This window comes from the organism of the source record quoted next, unplaced genomic scaffold (genome assembly GCF_019419815.1).
Source record: "Pyrus x bretschneideri cultivar Hongxiangsu unplaced genomic scaffold, Pyrus_bretschneideri_v1 Contig130, whole genome shotgun sequence".
Lineage (NCBI taxonomy): Eukaryota > Viridiplantae > Streptophyta > Magnoliopsida > Rosales > Rosaceae > Pyrus > Pyrus x bretschneideri.
Genome location: NW_025999425.1, coordinates 267,698 through 283,356, shown reverse-complemented (window position 1 = coordinate 283,356; position 15,659 = coordinate 267,698). Strand labels below are relative to the sequence as shown.

The window sequence follows — 15,659 nt, the reverse complement described above, 5'->3', positions numbered from 1 at the left end:
CCGAGTAGGTGTAGCATGTTATCCCATTGTGGCGAGTGTTACGACTTCAATGAATGTAGAAGTATTTCTTTTCCCTCATGGACATCTTTGTGTGGATTTTTTCAACTGCTTGCCCATTCTCTCTTACTTGCATGGATTCATTCATGCACGTATGAGGTGATTAATCATTGTTGAGCATTGGCATGTCTTTCTTCATGTTACATGTTTACCTTGGATAGGTTCAATGGCTTCTGATATTTCATGCTTCTGCTTACTGATATATCATTTCATGATGCACACTTTGTGCTTTCCTCACAGGTGATATCGATGGTCTGAATGTGTTGATTCATTTATTCTTGCATGCAAAGAGTGTTAGGACATATGTCTCTCTAGCTAACATTGTCATTCCGATGTCTTTTATAAGTCCACAAGCCCCCAATGTTGTTCCTTCCAAGCATGTGGCTTTCCCTAAGGAAATGGCAGCGGGAGTTTTCCCTGGTAATGTCCAAGCTTCAACTATTATGCTTCCTTTTGTTCCTTGGAAGAGCAGGTTCGATCGAGGAGTGGGCACCATGGCACGAGGCATTTGGTGCTCTCAAGGATAAGTTCAAGAACGGTGCGAAGGTGCTAAACTCGATTGAATAATCGTTTTTTGAGGGCGAGGCTTTCATCTTTCACACTGACTTTAAGGGTGATGGTTCACACAAGGTTGCTGGACTTCCAAGCATGTTCTTTGAGAAGGTAGGGGATGCCGATAGAAACTTAAGGAACTTGTCACCTTATCTGCGCGACATAGTGCTTAAAGAGCTAGGGGTCCTGTTGTTGGGCATGGAGTGCATGCCCTGCTCGAAGCTTACAGAATATAAGCCATTATACTAGTGTGACATGATTACTGATCTGATGACCCTGGGCATGCTTATAAACTCATTGGCCAAGAGATTAGAGAAGTTTCGCAACACAATGTTTGGGCACCACCTCGAGAAGGATAAAGACATTATGGGGCAAACTTCCAAAGTAAGAGAGATAAAGTGTGCCTTTGAGCTCAAGCATAAAGAGTTGGAGCATGAGAGGTCCAAGTTGAAGAAGATGTGCCATGGGAGTTTAAAGGAGATAGCGAACTGCCTTCAGCTTGCGGCGAATCAAATGCAGGCTGATGCTTCCAACGTTCATTTGGAAAGGTAGCGCACTGAGGTTAGTCTTTTACTTTTCCCAAGCAATCCATGTTTCTTGGCTCTTTTGTTTACTTGACCTTCACTTTCCTTTTCTTGGCAGAGCATGATCCTGATGATGTTGTACCAGTGAAATAGCAACGTGATTGATGAAGAACCTATTCTCCTTGCTTTATTTTACCTTTGTTACATTTTTCTTTCCGAATGGCTAGTTACTCCCTCAGACAATGGGCATGGGGCCTTTTGCATTTTGTCTTACTTTTATTTCTCTGTTTGCTTCAACTTTCAACTATGATATTGAACTTGGCATGATGTTTGGGATATTTGATTTTGGAATAACATTGGTATTTACTTTGTATGTGTGCGAATTTGTTGAGTAAAATCATGTTAGATTAAGATACAAGCTTGAGCTTCTGCTTGTTTCCTGGGCAAGGATGGCTGAGTTTGGCACTTTGCATTCTACCAATGAGTTTCCTTGGGAAGGTAGAGAATGTCACCAGGCTTGCTTCCTTAAGGAAATAGAGCATGGTACGAAGGCTCGTCTATAATTTAGTACATCATTCATAGATCATCCTTACAAAAAATATACAAATCCAAAATTATTAAGACATCCAATTGTAGTGAAGAAAGTGGACGGATACGGGTTTTGCAAAGAAACGCTACTATGACTACCATTTAATCCAACAGTCAAATGATTTCAGATTTGGGTAATCTTTTGTAGAGATGATTATTTATGGAAGACCTAAAAGATGAATAGTTAGGTTGTTGAAATACGATGTAGAATGGACCCAGGGCCGCCCCTAAGAATTTGGGGGCCCTTGGTGAACCTTCAAAGTGGAGCCCTAGAGTTCTTTGACTTTCGCCTCTTTGTACATTGATATGTATAAAATAAAAAAAATCACCAAAAAAAAAAGATATATATATATATATATATATATTTCTACATCAAGTATCTTTGAAAGTTACTATCAAAAGAAGAAATATATTCAAACATTACTTAAATATTATACGTAGAGCTAGGCACGAGCCGGGCCGGGCCTGGCCTAATTTTGAAGGGACCAGACCGGACTTGGGTTTAAAAGAAACGGGCTGGGCCGAAACGAGTACAACAAATTTTAATACAGGAATCGGACCTAATCCAGTCCATTTGAAACGGGCCGGTTCCATATGGGTCCATAGGTCCAATTCCCCTTTCTTTTCTTTTTTTTTGGAATTTGGATTGGTGTATGAGCATTCAGCTACAGTATCAGATTATTTTTGTCTGTAAGAATGCTGCACACTCAGAGTCCTAGCTTATTCAAATCCAAATAAGCTAAGAAGCAATCACCAATTTAAGCCAAGCTTTGATATTTGGAGCAAATCCTCTACGAGCAGCAGTAACATAGAAAATAAAAGTATTATGAGAAGACAAGTAATTTCTGGGCTAATATGTTTGGATGTTTAGAGCTAGCATTACGAACACATGCCAACAAAAGTTGCAGAACTGCCAAACTAGTGTACAAATACATATACTAATACTGCTAATTTACAATATATATATATATATTATGTATATATAGTCCAAATTCAAATTGATAACCCAAATTCTAGAACATAAGAAGTTAAGAACCCAAAACATACCAGATTCCGGAACCCAGAAATTGAGAACCCAGAACAGATTCATCTTCCCAAAAGCAATCTCAAACTGATTCTTAAAACAACATTCTATCAACATAAGTATTCACGATAGAAAGCAATTTTCACAAATCCAAATTCAAAAACATAAATCCCTAAATCAGAAGCTCACATAAATAGAAAACCCTATTTCATAAATTAACTAAATTTTTGTAGGATGATGGTGGTGTTCTCGACGCGGCGATGGGGAGGTGGTGGTGCCAACTTGCGATTGGGAGTCAAGAGAAGATGATGGTGAATCGGTGATGATGGCAGGCTGTGTGGTGTATAGGAGGAGGAGACTCAGGACTCTGGAAATGACTGAGGGGGAAAAAAGGTCGAATCGAGATAGTGAGCAGACTCCACCTAGTGAGAAACAAATTCAATCCCTTGATCCAATCCATTCATTACAAATTCAATCCCTTAATCTAATCCATTCATTTCATATTAGATACGTGTCGGTCCAACCCCATGCTTTCTAAGTGTTGGATCTGCCCCGCCCTGTAATTACATTCGCCCTACCCTATTTCTTCTTTGATAAATTCGTACCCGCCCCGAACCTGCACCGAATCGCAAGTACCCACCCCGACCTACAGGTCCTGAACCCGTTTGCCCACCCCTAATTACACGTCTCGTGTTTTTAGTCACAAATATACTAATTAAGTTTACATAATCTATTTTTTCAATAATTATTTTTCAATGGACAAAATAGCTAGCCCATTTAGTCTTTCTTGTGACATAGCTAATCAAAGATATATTTGATCAACTTTAATTCTGTAAAACTTTTTTATGTAGAGGCAACTGTAACTGGTGTAGTTAACAAATTTCTATAAGCAAACCATGCATTCAGAAAACAAACATCCATTTGTCTAAGATATTTCAACACTTCCATTGCTCAATTTATTTTATTCGGTAATTTTTCTTAGCTCTAGCAATAAGTTTTTCCCATGAATATTAGAATGCTCACCATGTTTCAAAAGTCTTTCAAGATTGATACATGTAAAAATTTTCTTTGTGTAAAATTATATTATTGCCTATGATTTTATTTTATGATAGTTTTATTAAATTCGAATTGTAAATATATATATATGTTAAAAAATTGGGAACCCCTCCAAAGTAGGGGCCCTAAGCAGGCGCCTACTTCGGCAACGCCCCCAAATCCCTTTCTTTGTCTTTTATCCCCCCTGAACAGAATAAGTAAGGCCTCGTCCTTTCTAAAAAAAAGGGGAAGTCGAAGTGACCTAAACCCCGGGCCCTATCAGACATAGACTTTGATTCAAAGGCAAGAAATCCATACAGAAAGATATCGTAGGGATCTTAGCTACCGAATCCTTTCATAAGAAAGATCAAACTTAAGATTCTTTGGACAATGCGCAGCCTTTGAGTCCGTTACACTTACGAGGACCCTCATGGTCGGCCTTAAATGGACCCTATATAGGATCCCTCAAATAAGCTTATTTGAGAGATGTGAATGGAAGGGACTAATACATTACATATCCCAATCTGTAGTTTCTAATTAATATTTGACATTCACTAGAGATGAGCCACAACACAAGTTGGAGGCAGTTGAGGCCCATCTCATGTAATTTAGTGCTCATTTCATCAGCTTCTTTGTTTCATTTAAGTTGTTCCACACTTAAATCCAACAGAGCTTCACTTTAATTAATTGAAATGGACATACTCTCACCGAAATCAATGTGATTCAAGATGTCATGCAATTGGAATAATCACCCATAATGTACTCATTAAACCAAAGAACGCATTGACAACAAATGATAGGTTATGATGTCTACATTACATTCAATTAAAGTACCATAATAGTGATTCGAATTTGAGTTAAAAAGGTAGAGCACATTATTCTAGTCACTTTGATTAAACTCAAAGCTTTCACGTACCCAATGGAAGCTTCTCGTCGGTGAAGACATTCTTAGAAGGTATCAGAAAACAGTTGCCTAAAGATTGTTGTCCAAGTAGAACAAGAGTTCAATTTCACGTCAATTTCAACAATGTCGTTTGTAGAGTTTTTCTATGAGGTTGTCAACATTACACTGCTTTCCGACTCACTCAGGACTAGTTTTTGTGGTTTAGGGTACAAAACGGGATTGAAACAACGTAATGAACATGAAATCGCCTTCCTACTCGAGCGATTATGGAATCAAAAGCCGATGCTCTATCAATCATCAATCCATCACAAATTATTCCACTTCTCCTGTGTGGAAGGGTGAAGAAAGCTTCTTAACTATTGTAATAGTCAACTACTGTCCTTGTGTTAAATATAGTACAAAAATTATGCTAACAACCAAACGCCGGGATTGAAAAAGGAACAAACTACTACTCAATAATGGAAACATTTCTATATGGATTTGGCTTTTACAAATATTGACATCCCAAAAAGGACCAAAATGATCATCTTTCTAGCATCAGTAACTACAACTTAATTAACTCCACAGAGAATCCTATGACTAAAAATCGGTTGACATATCAGAACCCGACATATGAAACATTACATTAACTACCAAGTGTTTATAGAGGTGAGAATGGCAGCTATCAGGGGTCAAATTCCATGAGTGTAATACACCGTTTCGTAGGCTTACTTATAATTGGTAATTCATTTTTACCTTCATTCCTTTCAGCTTCTGATTTTCCGATTTTCTCTGCAACAATACTATCAAGTACCATGTCATCTAGCTTCTCAACTGGGCTTTCATTTTCTTCACCCCCGACTTCTTTTCCTTTCGTTTCTGCTTCTGTGAGTTGATTACATTCTGCTTTTGATTTTACACCGTCTATTGTAATAAGATTATTAGCTGCCATAGCTTCTGTCGGTACGTTTTCTGCCTTCTCAATAAGACTATTATTTTTCGCAGCTTCAAAGACCATGTCCTGTGGCTTGTGAACTGGGCTTCTCTTCTCGTCACCCATAACTTTCTTTTCTTCTGTAGCAGAATGAAACAGGAGTTACGATGCAATGGAAGAAATGATGGATACAAAAATTAGTGATAAATAGATTTAGAAAATGCAAGGACAGGAAACCTGTTAAATAGATAGGTGACCCTAGTTCATCATTTTCAAATTCAATTAGAGTGCGGTAACCATCTTGGGAAGACAATGCTAGACAATCAGCGTCGGGTGACCTTCTGAACAAAAAATACCTGAGTTCAACCTTATCATAATTAAAACATCAAAAAAATAGTTTATTGCTGAAAACTGATACAAAGTTTACCATGCAATGTCTGTTATGGCTGCATAGTGAAAACCAGCAAAGATAGCAATTGGAGGAACACTCTCTGTTTCATAAATGTACAACGAATTGAGAGTGGCCACAACAAAAATAATACAGTAGGGAAGGTTAAAGAACCCAGCTGCAAATTCACCAAAGACTATTGCATATTACTATCATCAATCAACAATGTTTAAAAATTACAATGTAACCAATGTGCGTACATTGATTTGACCCCCACAGGCTGAATAGCAAAGGGCGGAAATGAATTGCTATAACAGGTTTGCAGGCACCAGGGAGCTGTACAGCAGGCATGTGTTAACATGAAATGGGAGAATAATGCAAGAAGAAAGTTCCCTTCAAATTTAGTTCATTTACTTGACCATTATGAACTGAAAAGCACAGGGTCAGGCTATGAAACCCAACACGAAACTTAGGTGGACTTTATTCCATAATATACATGACGAATCATTTTAAGAAAAGCAATATTCAGAACCAAAATGTAAATGCTATGCCTTGCCTTGACAGGTCATTCCTAGAAAATACATAAGCAGTATTTACTATTTCTGTTGTGGGTGATACTTTGTAGGAACCTGAAATTGGAAGATTGTTGTGTCAAAAAAAAGGAGCAAAGAACCCAAACCTTAGTGGTAAGTATAGATAGTAGGGAGTCAGGATATAGAGGGATGTCTAAATCACCATCATCTTTCAGGAACATACAGTGGGGCATCTCAGATTATCCTTTCATTGTTTTAAAACATATATGCACCAAGAAAAATCCTAAAAAAAATTATAAAAACCCATTAAAAGTTCAAACTAAGTACAGATCCTTACGTACATACATACATAGGTGCATACATACACTTATAGGCATATATGTACATGTCTACCATGATTCCAAAGCAAGTCTAGGATGCTTATATTAAAGACAGAAAAGCACAAAATCAACATGAGTAAGAGCCTTAAAAAAGGTGCTTAACCTATCGAACAAAATTCAAACTAAGGCCCTAGACCAAGATAGCAAATATCTACCAGACTGAATTCCAGCAGCACCTATGCTAACTTAAAAATCCAGCAGAAGTAGTCACAAGTCATAAAGTTCTAAAACTGAAGTAAGTTATTCTATAGACGCTTTAGTCCATAAAATTCCAGAGTTCCTGTACACTCATTTTATAGCCTAATACAATCATACATGTCTTGTGCGAATCTACCAACAATGGAAATTAAAATGACGTGTACTTCAAATCATCATAAATTAAATTCACTTTAAAGAGTCCTGAAAATTAACATGATTACAAATAATGGGCTCTTTTGAGTTTGCATAACTCAATTAAACAAAAAACAATAGCATGACATACTTAAGGCCCTACAACACATAATGCACAGAAACAAATAAAACTAAGCAACCACTAAACAGCTAAAAGTTTATTCACAAAAGTCACAAATAATGGATATAAACATTATACAACTTACTTAAGCACTCTAAATCTACCCAATCATAGCCTATGCGGGATTTAAGGGTATCAAAGTTTCTCGTCCATTAGGCATTCACATCTTCACCAACAAGAAAATCACACATATGACACATATACTCTTTGGCGTGGCCCATTCCCTCAGTAGCCCCAAGATGTCATCATAACAATGGCCCTTGAATCTCACAACTAGTTGATCTCATACCATCGGTAACCACCCAAGGGTGGCTCCATGTGTGCTAACTCAAGTAGGCATTTGGATTTATTACCATACTTAAGTAACCTAGATCTTCTCAAATTGCAACTGATAGTGAGATTCATGAATATGACATTGTCCATCTAAAAGATAATGGAGCAAATTACATTTCTCCAAAGCAGACTTAACCCAATGGACATGGTACTAAATCAGTTACAGTCCTCCCCTAGAGGTCCATACAACAATAATTGCCAACAAAAAGGTGGAAGGGTGGAAACAAACATACGATTCCCATTGGAACACAACCGACCATTGTGGACAGAAAATTACACTACATAAGTTCACATTTCAGTGAGCATTCTATTGAGGCTAGTACCTGCTGGAACAAGCAGAAAAGATCCATGAGGTAACCATGCTAATCTTCGAAAGAAAGATGGCAATGTCTCATCAAGAAAGAGATGGTTTTTTGTAAACTGCAGTTGAAAACCTCAAGAAGCTTAGAACATGTCTATTCCATCTATTATTATGATAAACAAAATACATAGACAATTTACTATCTGCCAACCTTAGAATCATCCGAAAGTGGAGCCTTCGAAATAGCATGCTGAGAAACATATTGAGGTTTCTTGACATAAATGCGACAAGTCTTATCAGAACTAAGAGAAGCAACGTAGTTGACCAATGGGACCCATGCCATACCTTGAACATAATGGCAATGGGAATCCAGAATCTGATGGACAGAACCTGAGGAATAGAAATAGGTAAGGTCATTCTTGATCTTTCAATAAACAGAGATTTGCTGTAGTTATTTTGGTTGGGCATTCTCTCTCACCTTTGTTCACATCCCATATGATGCAAGAGTTATCCACTAACCCAGAGATGAGATATGCACCATCAATGGACCACTGGAGGTCAAGCACATCCTTGAGGTGAAGTCTAACTCAAGAAAAGCCAATCATGAACATAGGATTTATGCAACAAATATACGGCCTGAAAAGCTCCAAACAGAATCCCACATTTTGATTGAAATACATCTGCAATTGAACTCCAACATGCAATCTGATTTGGTGTTCAACAAAGCACCAAGCCTTCACCAATCACTAAGTTTCATTCATGCGAATCTGATTTGGTGTTTAACTAACGTGCATGTGAGGTGTACATTATTTTGTATCCTATAAAATCATTGTTTTGTCATAATTTGCAAACCTAATTGGTTAAACTGTTTTAATTTACAAAGCTAAACCTCAAATAGCTAGCTCTAACAAGGATGGGATGAGGAACAGGTACTATCTCGGTTCAAGTTTTCTTTTTTCTGGGAGATCATGTGTGATCTAATGACAATAAGCACATTGAATATCCAATTTAGTGTTTCATCATTTATATGAGCTGAAAACAAAAGCCTGGGCACTGTACAGTAAAAGGACTATTTCATATGCATGGATAGGATTCCTTTGTCCATATAAATTCATCAATAGCGCCACCACTTGTTACACTCATTAGCAACTTTTCTTCACTTCTTCATGACGGTCATTGAGTGCACCTAATGACATTCCTGTTTATTTTAATAATCATCTGTACTTAAAAAAATTTTGATCTTAAACTACCATGGACACTTCTCTCTAGACCCAAAAGACTATATTTAGACTTCAACCAATGGACTGTCTTAGGATCCAAAGAAGATATCTCTTACATAACCATGATGTAGGTATTGCATCACTTACAACAATGTCTTTAGGACCTTCCACGTTTTGTTAGTTTATGTTCCATGCAACTTCCACACAATGAGATCACCTCCTAATGATAAGAAGAAAAACAGGAAAAAAAGAACAGGTAATTCAAAGGACACTGTATCAGCTAAATAGGTGAATCATGATTGTCTTGTTATACATATAAAAACAAATAAAGTTTGATGAGTGGCTCCACATACCATCTGCACTAGCAACAAGTTGTTCTCCTGCATCGTCATTAAAGGTATCATATTAGTTGGAACATCAACAATAAGCATGATGAAGGCAAGACATGTGAATAACCTAATCACCCAAGCTTCAGTTTATCTTTTGAAAAGAAACTTCACTTATTGCATAAATGCTACTCAGAAGTACAACAAACAGAAGCTATTGTTTGAAGGACAAAGTTTGGTTTCAGATACGGAAGGGACTGAGAAATCAAAGAAACTTCAACAATACTCTTATTGAAATACATTTTAAGACAAGAATAAACCTGGACAATAGTTCCTTTTAATGAATTTTATGTTTCTTAGTAATCCAGTAGTGACAAACAAGATTGATGAATGAAATTATCCTAAATGATTCCCTCTCGGCTTTCTAAACCCTAATCTCTCTTCCATCCTCAATTCTTTCTTATCTCTCTCTTTCTCTTCTATTATCTCCTAATTCCCTTGGTGTTTCTCTTATTCTGTCTCATTCTTCTTCTTTAAACCCCTCTATACTTCTAAATTCTCTTTACTGGTTCTACACTTTTTTTTTTAATCATTACAAATGTTCTTTATAATGGCATCAATGAGAGTTGGCTTCAAAATAGAATGTTGATGCCATAATTCCTTCATAATCTATTGACAATCTGGGAGCCCTAACGACATTCTTCTTCATTAGACTCACATTTTTCTAATCTTTCCAATTGTTACAAAAAGTACACACTTCAAACCTCTCAAAATTTAGAGCATCTCCGTGAGAGGTTAACCATACTAGCTATCGAGTTCCTAAAATAGCTTAACCTCTAGGAATTCCTGTGTTTAAGGAGAGAGAAAGTGGCTTCTAGTGCCTAGCTATTCAATGCTTTAATACTATTACATTTCGCATGAGGCTGGAGTAGCTAAAAAATAATTGTTAAATAAAAAAGACGAATTCAAAAAGTAAGAACAAATTGGTGAGTATTTAAAATAGCTAGTATGGTTGGCTTGAGCTTTTTAAAAAGTGACCAGCTAAACTAACTTTCTACTTTCTAGTCATTTTAGCATAACGTTGACTAAAATTAAAACAGCATCCCTGGAGATGCTGTGGAATCTTGAAACTAGATATTCATCCTTATTAATTCAAAATTACAACTTTAAAGTATAGGAACTTATACATTGCAGTATAGTCTACTATGGATGCTTTGTTCTACCATGAAGCTTCTTGCTTATTTATATATTTCAAAACCTGGGAGCAACATGTTTGGGGTCGTATTTGAGGATCATTGGGATTCTGGTAAATTTCCGAGTAAATCCATGCAAGTCCTAACTACTTAAATAGTAAATCTGATACTACATTTCTGCTTAAAAACTTAGTGATAGGTTCACACCAACATCATATATGGATAATAGTAGGAAATCCTAAAGTTTCAAGCTACTCCTGAATTCTTATAGACTCGTACAAATGGAAATCATGTTCTAAAATAAACTAGAAAACAGAATCTGCTACCCTTTGAAGATAAAGTAAATTAATAACGGTATAAAGTCAAATGTAGACTCCTGAAACTTCAACTTAGTGTTCTGCATATGAAAACACCTTTCAACCTTAATACAATCCTAGAAAGTTGAGAAAATACACAGCCAGTATGCATTCTGTTCTCCGAGTCTGGAGTTAGCATTACTAACGTTTAACGAGTTTCAGGATGTAATATGTAAGAATTTGCGGAAACTAGCTATGCAACTCAATCACAATTGTACAGTTCAGCACATTCATTACTCACTTCTGAGTGGAACATACAACAGTGAGACATAGGTATTCACTTGCCGGAATGCGAGAAGTGAACAACATTCACGGCGGAACTATAGTAAGAAAGGCTGTTTTGATATGAAGCTACTGGGAGTTTCTTCTATGTTTCACACCAACTTATTGACCAAAGCTGGTAAATATTAAACTTTTAGTCCAACAATTAACAACATGAAATCACTATAGCAAGAAAAAAAAAAGTAACAAAATTAAATCAACATTTTGAGCGAGTACCTTGATGTCTAAATCAGCGCCTCCAGTGGCGAGAGTGCCGAGAATCGGGTGGAAATCTAGGGTTAGGACCGGCTTGTTGTCGTGCCAGTTGATCTGAACATTCCCTCCTTTCATTTTCTTGGTTTTTGGGGATTCTTCTTATTCGGAAGTAACAGAGAAATTTAAGATTAGCGAGGATATTGATATTAAAATGGAGTAAATAAAAATGACGAGATTTTATTTTTTATAATTTATGAATTTTTTTATTTAATTAATTTAAAATAAAAGGAATACGAAATTTATTATTTTTAGACTCTTATTCATAGAAATTGGGAATGGCATCTATTTATAGGGAATTTAAACTTTGGAATTGGAGCTCCAAAATTCCAATTTTTTTTATCACAAGGAAATTCTAAATTTCTATGTTTATGAATCCAAACAAGGGAATTGGTGTATGTCAATTTATAAATTATGACTTTTATATAAATTTCATGTTTATTTCCCTCATCCAAACATAGTGTAGGGGCATCTCCGATTCCAACCACCACACAAGAGGACTCATTTAGAGAATTAAAAGAAATCTCTGTGTCCTAAAGTAATATGTCTCTAATGGGGGACACATTTATCGTAGAATTTCTAAGCTTGAGGTTTTTCTGGTTTTATATTTTAATTTGATTAGAGGCAAATTTATTGTTTGTGTTAACTTTTTTTAAATTAATTTTATATTATGTTGTTGTAAAATAGTTTTGTGAATATTTCGACAAAAAAAATTTAAATTCTGATATCAATTTCTTTCTTCACAAAAAAAGTAACTAGAATTTGAACCTTTTGTTTGGAATTTGGTGAAAAGAAAAATAAAAATAAAAAGCTACATGCTAGAAGCCTGGACATGTAGGAATCTTTACAAGGCTAGGCAAAAAAATATTTAGGTTAAAGAAACAAAAAAGGCACGTATAAAGGCTCAATAGGCTAACTACAAAAAATAATAATAAGGGTTGGCTAAAAAGGCTCAGACAAAAGAGATAAATACCTACATCACTTTCAAGTATTTACGTGAATTGATCAATGCAACGATAAGTATAAAATAAGTTTTAGAGATACAGATAAAATAAAACCATGCGCACAAGAATAAATGAAATTGATGCATAATGGATCAATCATATATAGGCTTAAAAACTCACAAGGGTTACAAAAGCTCACTAGATTCACATATGAAGCTTCAAATCGTGCTCTAGTTTCACATCAACAAGGCTATATGCATATAAGTTTTCCAAGTCATGTTCATAAAAAATATGGTTAAAACAAAGAAAATATAGGGAACTAATGTCACGCTATAAATTTCTTGAAAGTTTTGGATTTTATGAAATTTTATATATTTTATGTATTTTCTTATTTTTCATAAATAAAACAATAATACTGAAAAAAAAATGAAGATAAACGAAAATAGACAACAAAAGTATAGAAAAAAGAAAATAAATGAGTAAAGCTCTTAGACAAAGAAACTTCCCGGGTTTAAAGGAGGAGTGGAAAGCGAAGATGTAGATGACAATCCACCAAAAGATAAAGTAAAGGCAACAAGGTTAAGTGGCTTCAATTTTCTGAAGAAAAAAAAAACATTGTTCTAAAAATCCCCGCCTGGTGTCGCCTTGGCACTAGGTAGCTAGTCACCGCCGCAATTAATGTCTAGGTGTTTGAAAATTAAGAAATGGTGCCTAGACCTGCTAAGGAGCCCGCCTAGACTGCTTGGCGCCCGCCTAGCCTAAGACATCCCACATCGCCTAAGGGAGTGATTCTTATATGTATATTCTCATCCCTACCTAGCACGAAGCCTTTTGGGAGCTCACTGGCTTCGAGTTCCATGGGAACTTCGAAGTTAAGCGAGTAGCGCGCGAGAGCAATCCTAGGATGGGTGACCCATTGGGAAGTTCTCGTGTGAGTTCCCAGAAATAAAACCGTGAGGGCGTGGTCGGGGCCCAAAGCAAACAATATCGTGCTACGGTGGTGGAGCGGACCCGGGGTGTGGTCCCCCCGAGCGGGGATGTGACAATTTGGTATCAGAGCCTAACTCTGGCCGTGGTGTGCCGACGAGGACGTCGGGCCCCTAAGGGGGGTGGATTGTGACATCCCACATCTCTCAGGGGAGTGATCCTTATATGTATATTCTCATTCTTACCTAGCACGAGGCCTTTTAGGAGCTCACTAGCTTCGGGTTCCATGGGAACTTCGAAGTTAAGCGAGTAGCGCGCGAGAGCAATCCCATGATGGGTGACCCATTGGGAAGTTGCTCGTGAGTTCCCAAAAACAAAACCGCGAGGGAATGGTAAGCCCAAAGTGGACAATATCGTGCTACGGTGGTAGAGCGGGCCCGGGAAGTGATCCGTCCCGGACCGGGATGTGACATAGCCTGCCCAAACCTGTCTAGGTTACGACTTTCTTAGACAAAAATTAGATAACTTTCATTTTGCATTTTAGTTTTTTTCAATACATTGTAAGAGACTTGTTGAATACTTAAATGAACAGACATTATATGCTTGTTCTCCATGTTTTCATAGTGTTCCAATATTTCATAAGATATATGTCATTCTATTTTATAGTTTATGATGAAATTATATATATATTTTAAGTATAAATAGACGCTTATTTACACGAAATATAATAGATTTACTTAAATCTGCTTGGTTCGCCTAGGCGCTAGGCTCCAACCCGCCGCCTTACTAGCCTAGCATCTTTTAGAACCTTAAAAAAAACAAGAAACAAATGGCTAAGCTAAAAAAGAGATTTAGAAAAATAATTTATTATTAAAAAAACTAACAATAAAGCTAAACCAACCAAAAGATGTAACAATCTAATTAAGTGATAGAATCAAATTTGATCCCCAACAATGGCGCCAGAAACTCATTGGAAAAATTTGGGGAGGGGGAACAAGTGATGGGTGGTGATGAAAGACAACAAAAGACTTAGAGATGAAGTAAGGGAAAGAACATGAAATTGCCTGCGCAGTACAATCTTGACCGTTTAATTTGTTGTATGGCTAGGATTAAAAGACTTGTACAGTATTGTAGTGGAACAAGCATGCAGATCTCGTGAAGAAATCCATCAAACTCCACAAGTGTCTCTCATCAATATCAGCCATCAAGGAATTTGTAATTCGTAGTGGAAAAATATTGTCGTTGTTTGCGGTTCTTTACAAATTTAGTTCCAACATATTAGTTGAATTGAGATTTGTCTTTTGTACTTCACCATATTTGCTACATTTAGGAACCTTTACTCATGCGATGTATGCAGAACTGGCGTCCTATTTGTATGCTCCTTTTGTTTGAGATTTTTTGTTTAGTCCTTTTGTGTAATAACACGTCCCTAATTTTACGGTTTTTATAATTTTAAAGGTGTGAATTGACCAAAATGCTCCTAGAGACAAGAATATTGACTTTCATTGAACGTCATGTATGAACCATTCTTTTAGCATATTCTCATAGTACTCGTCGATATGAATGCGTACACGCAAGCAGAAGTGAATTTGGAATTATGATGAAGATTTTACAGAACTACAAAGGTGAAGGGTATTTTAGTAAATTCATATTCTAGGTATTTTATCCTTTATTATTATATTATTTTTCCTTTTAGATTTTTATGTTGTGGGTCCCATACGGACCTCTCCCTTTTTGCCACCAGTACCCTTCCTTCTCCAGACTTCTCAGTCTCTCTCTTTGCTCCCTCTTAATTCTCTCTTTATCAAACTCTCTATTATTCTCTGCAAACCGAGACCATCACCACTGTTGCCCATGTACAACCATCGTTACTCCGACGAGTTCTCAAGCCACCATCTTCATGTCTCATCTCATCTCTCTCTCGTACACCTCAAACTTCTCCCCTAAACTCCCTCGATCTCCCTTATTACCTCACTACGCTAAGACTACCCACCATTATCTCCGACGAGTTCGGCTTTGAAATCAAGGTGAGCTTGAATTGAATCAAACTTATTTCAATTTCTAGTGATTTTTCTTAACTGTCTGGGTTGTCTTTGAGTCAAAAATCGATGGTTTT

The 15,659-nt window shown here is 36.7% G+C and overlaps 1 pseudogene; it reads right to left on the bottom strand.

Moving 5' to 3' along the window:
* Window positions 1-5,113: 5,113 nt before the first annotated feature.
* LOC125475071 lies at window positions 5,114-11,808 on the bottom strand (annotated as a pseudogene).
* Between the last annotated feature and the right edge of the window lie 3,851 nt (window positions 11,809-15,659).